Genomic DNA, 12,176 nt, shown 5'->3' with positions numbered 1-12,176 from the left:
CAAGCCTGGTAGAATAAGCCTGATGATAAGTTCAAGGCCTGTGTAACTTACAGACACTATCTCAAAACAAAAAGTTAAAAGAGAAGGAAGTCAGGCATGGTAGAGTATACCTATAATCCCAGGACCAGAGAGCCTAGCCAAACAGGAAGCTTCTAGTTAAAGGGGGGGGGGGGGGAGATAGAGAGGTAGAGAGAGACAGACAGAGTGAGAGGCAGACAGAGACCCTTTCTGGAGACAATAAGGTGGAGGCTAATGGTGGAACACCTACAACATCCTCCTCTGGCTTCACAATGAGTACACAGAGATGCATACCTCCATACACTTGAGACTGTGCAACAGTCACACATACAACACACAACGTGCCTCGCCACACATGCACACATGTACACTCACAGACAGACAGACAGACAGACAGACAGACACACACACACACACCACGAAGAAACATTTTCAAATACCTGGGAGACAGTTCAGTGGTGCATCACTATCTTTTGTCTATCATGCATGGGACTCTGCATCTACTCCCAGTACATAACAAAAAACACCATAAAGGACAAGATTTCCCCAGTCCAAGGAGATCCAAGTGATCCTGCAAGAATCCCAGTGCCAGCTAGCTGATGCTCTCTTAAGTGAAAACCAACTTTAGTCTGGCCATGCTTTCTCACAGGGCACAAGAAAGGCTAGTCAGTTTAAATCCAGAGAAATCGCAAACCTCCATTTTGCAAATCATTTAACAGATCCCTCGAATTCTTCCACAACAGCAGCTTTGAAAAATAAAAGACACTGCTCTAGGCTCCATTTTTGCTTATCTTTTCCCTCTGATTACTGAAGTTGGAAAAGGTCTGGAAAATGAATAAATCTTTTAAGAGAGAGAAAGAGAGAAGGGGAGAGAGAGAGAGAGAGAGAGAGAGAGAGAGAGAGAGAGAGAGAGAGAGAGAGAAGATTCAAATGGTCCTCAAACCTTGTTGCCAGCCACAGGAAAAATCTGAAGAGACAAGAGTTTTCCCAAACCCCCAAATGAAATGAGAAATAATCACCCCCTGGAAGTGCCCATGACTTTTAACATCTGTGGAATTCTTGCTTGAGTTAATATCAAATATTATTACCACATCTGGGCTGGTGAGTGAAATTTCCATGCAGTTTTGGAGCCTGGATTTTTTCCCATGCAGCCTCATTAGTGGCATGAACTCTGCCATGAAAACTCAGATTTTCAGCCAGTATTCTCATTTGTCAAAAATGTTAGAATGTGTAAAATCCCATACCGTGCACAGCGGAGTCAGAGCTATAGAGTGAGTGGCTGATGAGACTGGTACCTCAGGACACCAGATCAATGGCTGTTTAAACAGCGATAGTGAGGGCCAGGCTCTAGAGCATAAGGCTTTGCAAGAAGCAAAAGAGCTTTGACTGAAGTCGTGGAGAAAATTTACTCCCTAGAGACTATGAAAAAAACAGCAACTTCTAAGTGATATAGAAGACTCTTGATCAAGATTAGCCATGCAGAACAGAAGCACACATCCCAAGTAGTTTGTTAGAAGGGTGTTGCACAAAAGCAGAACTTGATTGTTCTTGTGGACCATACCACATAACTGTTATATCCTGGAAGAGAAGTAATGAGTGGGCTTGTCATTGTACCTAGATAGAAGATGCACTGTGGAAGGCTGAGATTCCAATTAATGGGGAGCTTATTGTTCATTTACTAACTCAACTTTCATACATGTGTCCTATTCACTCAGGATAATGCTGACATGTCCAGTCAGCAGGAGGTGCCATACTGGAAACCCCTTTCTTTCCCTTCTCTTCTCTTCCTTCCTTCCCTTCCCTCTTCTGTCCTCCCTCTCTCTGTTCTCTCCTTCCCTTTTGATACAGTCTCTTATAGTCCACACTGGCTAAATCTTGCTATGTTACTGAGAATGACTTTGAGCTCCTGAGCCCTTCTGCTTTCCCCAACCCTCAATTCCCTGCCCCAAAAACTAGGATTATAGGCATGCTCCACTATGCCTAGTTTTTTTTTTTTCATTTTTTATTAGTTATAGTTTGTTCACTTTGCATCCCAGCTGTAGCCCCCTCCCCCATCCTTTTCCAATCCACCCTCCCTCCCTCTTCTTCTCTTATGCCCCTCCCCCAGTCTAATAATAGGGTGTCCTCCTCCCCTTCCATCTGACCATAGTCTATCAGGACTCATCAGGACTAGCTTCTCTGTCTTCCTCTGTGGGCAGTAAGGCTTCTCCCCCGTCAGGGGAAGGTGATCAAAGTGCCAGCTACTAAATTCATATCAGAGACAGTCCCTGTTCCCCTTACTAGGGAACCCACTTGGAGACTGAGCTGCCATGTCTCCATCTGTGCAGGGATTCTAGGTTATCTCCATGCATCATCTTTGGATGGAGTATCAATCTCAGAAAAGAACCCTGTGTCCAGAGATTTTGGTTCTGTTGCTCCTCTTGTGGAACTCCTGTTCCCTCCAGGTCTTTCTGTCTCTCCCTTCCCTGCACTCTGCCCAAAGTTTGGCTATGCACCTCAGCATATGCTTTGATACCCTGCTGGAGAGGATGTGGAGAAAGAGGAACCCTACGCCATTGCTCTTGGGAATGTAAACTTGTACAACCACTTTGGAAATCAATCTGGCGCTTTCTCAAACAAATAGGAATAGTGCTACCTCAAGACCCAGCTATACCACTTTTAGGCATATATCCAAAATATGCTCAAGTATACAACAAGGACATTTGCTCAACCATGTTCATAGCAGCTTTATTTATAATAGGCAGAATCTGGAAACAACCTAGATGTCCCTCAACTGAGGAATGGATACAGAAATTGTGGTACACTTACCCAATGGAATACTACTCAGCAAATAAAAACAAGGAAATCACAAAATTGCAGGCAAATTGTGGGATCTAGAAAAGATCATCCTGAGTGAGGTATCCCAGAAGCAAAAAGACACACATGGTATATACTCACTTATAAGTGAATATTAGACACATAATATAGGATAAACATACTAAAATCTGTACACCTGAGGAAGCTAATCAAGAAGGAGGACCCTGGTAAGATGCTCAATCCTCATTCAGAAAGGCAAATGAGACAGACGTCAGAAGAGGGAGAAAACAGGGAATGGGACAGGAGCCTATCACAGAGGGCCTCCACCCAGCAGGGTATCAAAGCATATGCCTAGTTTTATACAGGCTAGAAATCAAACCCAGGTCTTCATACCTGCTAGCCAAGCTAACATCCCCTTTCCCCAACACACACGCACACTTCATTTTTTTTTTTAAAAAACAGAATCTGTTTTAAAAATCTGTAGCACAGGCTAACTCTAAGCTTTATATGTAGTATAAGTTGGTCTGAAAATTATGATCTTCTAGCATCAGCCTCCTAAAGGCTGAGATGAAAGAGGATATTATGAAGCTCAGTTAGGGGCCCCTTTCTTAGAATAAACCACTTGAACACAAACATTCATCCAAAAGCACTTATTGAATATCTTTTGGAGCCAAGCTTTGAGCTGCATATTAAAATGTAGCAAGGAAACCCTCTAGGATTTAGATTTCTAATCTGAAAACCAAAGTACTAAACAACAATATTTTTGTTGTTTCCTCCTGCTAAAAAACCGAAATCTCATTTTCATGGTTTTATTATTTGTTTATAGTTATTTTTCTTTAATTTATAAATTTCAAGGATCCAGATTCATTATTGTGATTTTTTTTTCTTCTTAATCTAAACTGTACATTCCAAAGGTCAGCAGACAGTCTCACCCTGCAGTTCTCACTCTTGGAGTCTGCCAACATGGAGGACTGAGATAAGCACTAGCTAGAATTTTAAACATATGCTTTACAAATTATTGCAAACCACAGAAGTGATAAATGACAGAATGGGAATCAGTGTCTATCAGCTTATTCCCACAGAACTTCAATCCCTCTTGATAAGGGAAGTCTTATCAGGTATTCCCCCAGAGCTACCTCCCTTCTTTTCAAGCATACACCAGAACCGGAAGTGGCTGGTTGGCATTTCCTACCTATTATTTGAGTCAAAGAAACAATTATTCCACTACTATTAGGAGCCAGCCCTGCTGTGCCTGTTAAGAAGTTTCTGACTTTTTCTATTCTGGGAGTGCACAGTTGGATTGAATGATGGAAATAGTCATGCCACACTGACATTTCCCTTTCAAGAAGCTGTGCAGAGTTCAGCCACAGGGCAGGCTCTTTCTGCATTTATCTTGAAGTAAGAAAAAAAATGGAAATGGCTGTAATACTGACATAGGAGAATAAAAATGGGGAAGGGTTAAAAAGTGAAGAAGTTTGCCAATGGCCAGGCATCTGGGAGCAAAGACTGCAATGGGCAGGACTGAACACACACACTCCAGGGATAGGACATGCACAACTCAAGAAGTCTGTGGGTTAGTACAAATGTTAGCAAATTAGTATTTCTTTCATTGAATAATAGATATTATCCTACTGTCCTGAGCTCTGAATACAAAGCATTCTGAAGTGTTTGGGAGAGAAGACTCAATTTGCTTGTACCAAGTGCCACAAATGTCAGAATAACCCAAAAAATACAGAGCAGGATGAATGTGACATAAAGAACACATGAAGGATTCAAGCCCTGTGCAACCATTCACCTACAAGCAGAGCAGAGCTTAGCTCAGTCAGTTTGGAAGTAGAAGTTAGGTCAGATTTAGTTGGTCACTAGTAATTGTATTCAGACAGCCGAGGTTTGCTTTATCAATCTGAGAAGCTTTTACTAGGACATAGCTCAGAGATGACTAAGGAGTGGGTCTCCATCTTGAATGGCTTCATAGTTCTTCGTCACAGTAACTGACAAGCCTGCATCTGCTCTTCCTTAAGACTTGACCTTCAACATGGTGATAGTAACAGTCAGAGGGCTGATCTCTAACCATGATAATCAACACATGTTGCTTGCTTCTTGCATGCAGGCCCTTTTTCTAACTGTACATGCATTTTCCCATTAAGGAAGGCTCCACCCTTATTACATTTTCCAGATCAAACAAGAGATTCAGGGAACGTTCTACAGTTTAGACCTTGAGTACCAGCTATCCAAAATGCTGAAGGCTGTGTCTCCACCTTGGGGCACTACCAGGGGGTGGCAGTAACTTTTCAAGGTGCCTGCAGCCTAGAAGAAAGAAGCTAGGTAATTGTCCATGAGACATCAAGACCCTCCTGACTTCACTTTCTGGCCACCATGGAGTGAGCCGGCTTCTGTCTGTCACATGCTCCCACCATGATGTGCTGTGAGCAGAGTGACAGAACCAAGCAACCATATTTGGCAATCTGATTCCAGAGCTTGCATTATTTTTAGACTTATTTTATGTATATATTTTGCTTGTGTGTGTGTGTGTGTGTGTGTGCATGCACACACAAGAGAGAGAGCACATGTGTGCAAGAGTATGTGTGCATGTACCATGTGCATGCCAGGTTCCATGGGGGTCAAAATAGCATTGAAACATCTGTATTTACATGTGGCTGTAAGATTCCACGTGGACCTCAAGGAATATTGGCAGCCACCTGTGTCACACATTTATGGGCCAATTTTTGAACAGTTCTTTTTTGTTTGTTTATTTTGGGTTTTTTGTTTTGTTTGTCATGTGCATTTGTTTTTTTTTTAATTTTTTATTCATTACAATTTATTCACTTTGTATCCCAGCTGTACACCCTTCCCAAATCCGCTCCCAATCCCACACTCCCTTCCTCTCTCCCTCCCTCTTTTTCTCCATCTTTCTTCTCCCATGTCCCTTCTCTAGTCCACTGATAGGAGAGGTCCTCCTCCCCTTTCATCTGACCCTAGCCTATCAAGTCTCATCAAGACTGTCTGCATTGTCTTCCTCTGTGGACAGCTAAGGCTGCTCCCCCATTAGGGGGAAGTGCTCAAAGAGGCAGCCACTGAGTTCATGTCAGAGACAGCCCCTGCTCTCCTTACTAGTGTACCCACTTAGAGGCCCATGGGCAAGGAGGGAGTATTCATTCTGTAGGTATGCTTTACCTTTTTTTTCTCTGAAATTCCCAGCTTGCCAGTATGATACAATGATAAATCCCCTAGAGACTATCTAGTTCATATCAGCATATGCAGGGATGGGGAATGGGTACCAGAGCAACCAAGAGCTTGTTTTAAAAGCTTCTACATCTCACAAGATATTTGCTGGGAGGAAATGTGATCATTAAAAAATGCATGCTACTTTCATTGACAGCCAGGTTGAGCGATTTGCCATAGGGTATCAATTTGCTCCTGCAAGAGGTCAATCCTCTGATTGAACACCATTAAGCTTCCTTTTAGTTGAGCATTAATTCCTTTATGTACAACTAAGGCATGAGCTATATTGGCTAAATGATTATTCAGGGTCTGAGCAGTCTGCCCAGTATGACTCATGGCTAATGCCCTGGTGGTAGCTCCAACGGCCGTCAATGAGATGGTAGTAACAATGGTGGCTGTAGTTCCAAGATCCCTTTTCTGTCTGAAGAGAGTCATAGCGTGAGGGGCATCAATGGGCATAGGCACCCAGTGAGGCATGCGAGGAACCAGGGCATACCTAACTTTACTAGCATTCCAGCATTGGGCAAAAAAGCAAGTATCATTACCACAATTACTTGGCTCTATCTGGCTAATAATGAATAAAAATGGGGGATATAGACAAACAGGTGTGGGCTTATAGGAAATATTATGAGAAGCCTTAACCCCTCGTTGGAACATCCTGCGTCAGTTCTAGAACTAGCAGTGGTGGTGTCTGAGGTCTGAGTAGGTTCAGGAGACCATTGCCCCCAGGGGCGAGACGTGCTCCATGCCAATTGACTAACTCCATGTTTTCCTCCAATTTTGAAAGTCATTTAAGGTTCTTAAATTATTTTTTAGAATTCGATACTACGATGGAGCAGCTGAGAGTGGCCATTGTCACAGTAAATTCTACCGGAGTGGACGCAGGACTAGCCACAGGATTATCAACATGGATTGCTGCAGCCATGAATCATCTGAAGGAATGGGCGGGCATGGGAGTGTTAGCAGGCCTTCTGGTGTTGGTCTCCTTGGTTTGCCTGTGGTATATATGCAAGATTAGAGTCTCACAACAGTGTGATGCAGCCATGATCATTCAGGCCTTTCAGCCATTGAAGCAGGACATTCTCCCCAAGCATGGTTGGATACCATAAAAAGCTAAAATGATACGCTCAGGATGCGAGGCTAAGCACTGCACTCAGGGTCAGCCGCTTTGGACCCAGAGAAGAGCATGTCTGATTGCATGCGGGTTGATGCCCCAGGTCCCGCCTCTGAGAAAAAGGTATCGGACGGTCTGATGCTCTTTGGGTGGATGACACCTAAATGAACATCTGTACAAAGTCCCAATTTATTTCTAATATCAGAGATCAGACCTCTACTCTTGCCTGATGCGTCTAAAACAAAAAGGGGGAACTGTAGAGAGCTGCGGAATGCTATGCCTTAAAGATGGAGCTGGTTTCTGCCTTCCACCTTCCCGATGGTGAGTGCTCTCTGTCACGAACAACTCCACATTTGGCTAAGGCCGAGGATCTGGCTTGCTTCCATGTATGTGGACCTATCTGCATTGCCCCCGTGGCACGCCTGGGTTGGCTACTCAGAGGCTATTTAAGCTGTGGGCTGGCTTTCCCCGGGGTCCGAGGATTGTTCAATGTTCCTGAATAAACTGCATTGAAAAAAAAAATGCATGCTAAACAACAACAAAAGATACTATGTGGAACTGGGAACTGAAGGGAAATGAAACCCAGTAGTTTGTAAGAGTAGAAAGTACTTTTAACCACTGAGCCATCTCTCCAGCCCCCAGAGCTTGCATTCTTAATGTTCCAATTTATTTTATACATGAAAATATTTTTATATAATATATAAATGTTTGCAACAAATAACTATGAACCAAAATATGTTTAAATTAACTTTTTTTTTTCTGATTCCTTGTTTCAGAGGTAGCACTGTAGGTGGCAGCCCAGAATTTTTATTACGGTGCCCATCCTTCTACGTGGAAGTGCTGTTCTGCAGCCACAGGGCCGAGCCACAAGTTCACATACCAGAACCCTACACAAATCCAGGGTACCATGTTAAGGCATATAAGTATGTTAACTTACTTGTGGAGAAACCTGACCTAGACCTGTGGCCACTTTTAGAAACATCTATACCACAAAGAACAATTCCTTACTGTTGTATAATTAGTCTCTCTTCTGTGTTTGGTGTTTTTGCAATGAACTTATGTGGAAATTGTAGCTTTCTTTGTCCAAAACAACAGAGGCAGAACCAAGGTCACTATAGGAGAATGGGAAAGAGACTGTCACGTAGAAATGAGTTACAATCTACTACTAACCCATCTCCATGTTTTATGAGGCTCTGTTCCCCTCTCTGGTGCTGGATTCATTAAGAGGGCCTTGTTTGTCCCACCTGACCAAAGCATAAGTCAGGTTAGCAGTGTGAGTGCTTATACCCATGCTGTTTGGCTACTGTGGCCTTATCTTACTTTCTATGGCTCCCAGATAAGTGGATTAAGAATAATTCATTTCTTCATTTCTTTTAGTTTGTAGTAGTATATCTCAGCATAGAAGATGTAGACCACCATCACCACAATATAAAAATTATGATACTCAGACTACACAATCAAGCTGAACTGTATGAATAGTAGTGTTTGTAAGCTTTCCATCACTGTAATGATTTCTCTGAGTTAATCACCTTATAAAGACAAAAGGTTGGTTTCAGCTCACAGTTTGGGAGGTGACAATTCTTAATCAGTTGCTCTTGTAGCTTTGGGGCTGTGGTGAAGCAGCGCAGCATTCTGAGAACACATAGCAGAATGAAACTACTCATCTCAGCCAGTAAGCAAACAGGAAAATCAGGGGTCACAGGCCCACAGAAGGCACATCCCAATGATCCTAAACATCCTATTAATCTCTACCTCTTGTGCTCAATTTTATAAAAACAAACCCTTTAAATAATAGTCTGTACAATAACCTGTCATGAGGAATAAGCTTAAAAAACTTTTATGTCATCTGTTTGCTAGATTTCTCATTGGTAAATAGCTAAAAAGATTTTCACATAGGGGGATGGGTTACTTATTTTGTATTCATTTTAGACCTACAGAAAATGTGCCCAGGGGCACAGAGGCCCCTTATGGCTTCCCCAGCCTCCATCCACATAGTATGGCATATTACTACAGTATGCTTGTCAGAACTGAGAAATCAGCACGGGTGCAGAGGCCTGGACACTGCACCAGTTCTAAGATCCTGGCTTTTCAGGTTTCCACTAGCTGCATGTAGTCATTTTAGTTCTGCCTCTCCCTGTCTGTACTTGTTTCTTGGGATCATGAATCACAGCTTGATTGGTTCAAGAAGTACTGCTAGGTATTTCACAGGCTGTGCTCAGCCTGACATTCTTACCGATATTTTTGTATCATACAGGGGCATCTATATTGGGGAATAAAACCACAGTGACCCATTCCTGGTGAGTCAACCCTGGTCTCAAGGCTGAAGTGGAGTCTGCCAGGCTTTTTCACCACAATATTAACATTGTTGATTTTCCTTGTCTGCTGGGATTATGCCCAGCCCCTACTTGAAGGGAGGAGAATTTCCATTTCCTGGGTCTTAACAGTAATCCCCATAGCTCATTTAGAATTCTCTATATACCGTGTATTCCTTCTCCCTGTGACATTTATTCTATCCTCCATTCATACACAGTATTTCTTTCCCTCTTGCTCCATATATCATAGTATAGCTGTTTATTTCATTGCTTAAATTATGTCAGCTCTGATAAGCTGAAGAGTTTATTTAGTTTGCCTTCACTATCCCTTTGATATAGTCAATCACTTCACACCCTCCTTTTTTCCATTTTTAAATACTTACTTTTTTTTTCCCTGCCTCATTCGAAAACCAGCCAATTTTCCAATGAGTTCTGGTTCCTTTGGTTGGAGAATAAGATCCAATTCTGGGTGATGGGTGCATGCATTGCCACTGAAGATATCACTATGTCTAGGTTCTCTGAGAAGACTTAGTTAAGAATAAATGTATGAGGATTGAAAATCTTACCCAGGGTACTTCTTCTTGCTTAGCTTCTTTAGGTGTACAGATTTTAGTGTGTTTATCCTATATTATATATCTAGTATCCACTTATGAGTTTATACCATGTGTGTCTTTTGCTTCTGGGATACCTCACTCAGGATGATCTTTTCTAGTTCCCACAATTTGCCTACAAATTTCATGATTTCCTTGTTTTTATTTGCTGAGTAGTGTTCCATTGGGTAAGTTTACCACAATTTCTGTATCCATTCCTCAGTTGAGGGACATCTGGGTTGTTTCCAGATTCTGCCTATTATGACTAAAGCTGCTATGAACATGGTTGAGCAAATGTCCTTGTTGTATACTTGAGCATATTTTGGATATATGCCTAAAAGTGGTATAGCTGGGTCTTGAGGTAGCACTATTCCTATTTGTTTGAGAAAGCGCCAGATTGATTTCCAAAGTGGTTGTACAAGTTTACATTCCCACCAGCAATGGCTTAAGGTTCCTCTTTCTCCACATCCTCTCCAGCATGTGTTGTCACTTGAGTTTTTCATCTTAACCATTCTGATGGTTGTAAGGTGAGCTTAGACATATAATATAGGATAAACATACTAAAATCTGTACACCTAAAGAAACTAAGCAAGAAGGAGGACCCTGGGTCAGATGCTCAATCCTCATTCAGAAAGGCAAAAGGGATATACATCGGAAGAGAGAAAAAACAGGGAACAGGACAGGGGCCTACTACAGAGGGCCTCTGAAAGACTCTACCCAGCAGGGTATCAAAGCAGATGCTGAGACTCATAGCCAAGCTTTGGGCAGAGTGCAGGGAATCTTATGAAAGAAGGGGGAGATAGAAAGACCTGGAGGAGACAGGAGTTCTACAAGGAGAGTAACAGAACCAAAATATATGGTCACAGGGGTCTTTTCTGAAACTGATACTCAAACCAAGGACCACTTATGGAGATAACCTAGAACAGATGTAACCCATGGCAGCTCGGTCTCCAAGTGGGTTCTCTAGTAATGGGAACAGGGACTGTCTCTGACATGAACTGGCTCTTTGATCATCTCCCCATGAAGGGGGACAGCCTTACCAGGCAACAGAGGAAGACAATGCAGCCAGTCCTGATGAGACCTGATAGGCTAGAGTCAGATGGAAGGGGAGGAGGACTTCCCCTATAAGACTGGAGGAGGGACATGAAAGGAGAAGAGGGAGGGAGAATGAGGATTGGGATTGGGAGAGTACAAGGGAGGGGGCTACAGCTGGGATACAAAGTGAATAAATTGTAATAAATTTAAAAAATAAAAATATTAGCTATTACTATAACTCAAATGTGTAAATAGAAATATCCCCCAAATATTCAACAATAGATTCATTTAAACTAAAAAAAAAAGTATGTGGAGGAATTTTACATACATACCTATATCTACTCCCAAGAAGAGATGATAGGTAATGGATAGAGGATTGGGAGGTAGATGTTGACAGCAGCCACTCTCATTCACCATTGAAAGGTTTATTCTCTTGGTTCCTCTTCTTTCCTTTGCCATCATGTGCTGCACACCTGACTTGGCTTCCCACCATGTCTTTTCATGAGACTTTCAGAGTCAAGCAATTCCTGGCCAAGAAACAAAAGCAAATTCATCCTAGTCTTTAATGGATTCAGATGAAAACTGGTGACAAAAACATGTACAACTCCAAGAGAAGACGCTGGGGGAGAACAAAGCTGGGTCTGTGAGGGTTCACACAATGGCAAGACTGAATCATGGTCATTGATCAATACTACCAAATGGAGACTCAGTCAAGTCTAAATTGGTGGTGTGGCTTATCTAGTAATAAAGCATAGAACCTTTAAAAATAAGTTAAAATTTTAATTCTTTTGTTTCTGTATAGCTCCCCTGTCAGTGTGAAATCTACCCCCATTCGTCCATTTGTTAAAATCTATTAATGCATTTGTGCAACCCTAGTTTATACATATTTGTGTGTGTGTGTGTGTCTGTTCATGTGTGTGTGTGTGTCACTACATGTGTATGTTTGTAGGCATGCATGTGGAGGACAGAGGTCAGTTTCTTCTCAGTTGCTATCTAATTTTTTGAGACTTTCATTGAACTGGGACCACTGAGCTGTCTAGAGAGGTCTGGATCATCCTGAAACAACCTCCCCAGTGCAAGGATCACAGG

The 12,176-nt window shown here is 42.3% G+C and overlaps 1 pseudogene; it reads left to right on the top strand.

Annotated features, from left to right (window-relative positions):
• Nucleotides 1-11,425: 11,425 nt before the first annotated feature.
• Nucleotides 11,426-11,734, top strand: LOC110566586 (large ribosomal subunit protein eL39-like; annotated as a pseudogene).
• The last annotated feature ends 442 nt before the right edge of the window (nt 11,735-12,176 follow it).

Source organism: Meriones unguiculatus, chromosome 7, assembly GCF_030254825.1.
Source record: "Meriones unguiculatus strain TT.TT164.6M chromosome 7, Bangor_MerUng_6.1, whole genome shotgun sequence".
NCBI classification, from domain to species: Eukaryota; Metazoa; Chordata; class Mammalia; order Rodentia; family Muridae; genus Meriones; species Meriones unguiculatus.
This window is presented reverse-complemented; position numbering and strand designations above follow the sequence as displayed.